The sequence below is a fragment of the Paraphaeosphaeria sporulosa genome (assembly GCF_001642045.1).
Source record: "Paraphaeosphaeria sporulosa strain AP3s5-JAC2a unplaced genomic scaffold CC84scaffold_7, whole genome shotgun sequence".
NCBI classification, from domain to species: domain Eukaryota; kingdom Fungi; phylum Ascomycota; class Dothideomycetes; order Pleosporales; family Didymosphaeriaceae; genus Paraphaeosphaeria; species Paraphaeosphaeria sporulosa.
Genome location: NW_017253366.1, coordinates 2,311,920 through 2,313,273, shown reverse-complemented (window position 1 = coordinate 2,313,273; position 1,354 = coordinate 2,311,920).

Genomic DNA, 1,354 nt, shown 5'->3' with positions numbered 1-1,354 from the left:
ATACTATAAAAAGAACTTTATCCTTATTATCCTTATCTTTGTTTTCTTCGTAGAAGTAGAGGTCTAATTAAAGGAGCTAGATATTAGTATGGTTTCTAATGCTATAATATAAGTTGGGTTTATGCGCCTTAGTACCTTTATATTCTATTAGGGTTACCATAGTGTTGTCCGTATCTATGGAAGAAGTAGGAGTCCCCGTTGCCATATTAAGGGTGTTTAAGATGTTAAATCCAGAAGGGTAGCTAGTCCTAAAGGGTTAAGGTTGGTTCTCGGGCAAGACAACTAAGGGAAGGGAAGGGGTTTATTAAGATAATAGTATTGGAGGAGATATAACGAGTTAATAATATGGCCTAAGTGTAATCCAAATAATAGATTAATAAATAGGTTAAATATGAATATGAGAGCTTATACTCATATTCCTATATAGGATATCTACTCGGCTGCTTAGGGCTCCTAAGTAGCTAAGTAGGTCACGTGACTACTATCTAAGTGGCTTGGTAGCTCTTTATCTTGTCGCAACCCTACCACTACATCCTTATACCTTTATAAGCGCCCAATCTACCCTTCTACTTTCTAGTTCATAATAGTCCCCACCACTAGCCCTTAGTACCTAGGCCTCATCCTTATAGAGTAGCGCCGCATTACTACTACCCTAGAGGATTTGGCCGGGCTTATTCCTCTCCTAGAGATAATTATAGGTACATCGCTTAGACGCAGCTTAGGCGCATAATAATATTTTCTAGGCTACCAACTATATTACTACTAGTGCCGTGGGTAATAATGATAACGGCTCTAATAATGATAATAAGTAGTTAGGGAGTAGGGAGGTGTAGGTGGTATGCATAATAATTAATATTTTAGGATAATAGGTAGATACCCTAGCCTTAGGGCCTAAGCTATAAGGTCTAGCTATAGGTAATAGTATTTACTTCACGCTAGGATTAATAGTGAAAGGATAACTTAATGGTATTAAGTAAATAATACTTAACTTCCCTAAAGCCAGTGTGCAGCGTGGGATATATATAGCTAACTTACTTAGTATACTAGGACTCTATTAGGCCTTAGCGCCATATGCCATAACACTATAACAAACTTCGCGATCTACTCGTTATAGAATCTCCCCCTCTAGCTATAGTCCCTAGCAGCATACTATGGCCTCAATAAAAACCTCACCCTATAGAAAAGGAAAAGAGTATCTATAGTAGTACTTATCACCTACGCCATAATAGCATATCACCTATATATGGTGCCTACCACAATCACGTATCACGTATTATTATAGTGAAGACTCTATGCCTTCTATTTACTATAGCCTTAGTAATAATAAATAGATAAGCTCTCTATATTTTAATTT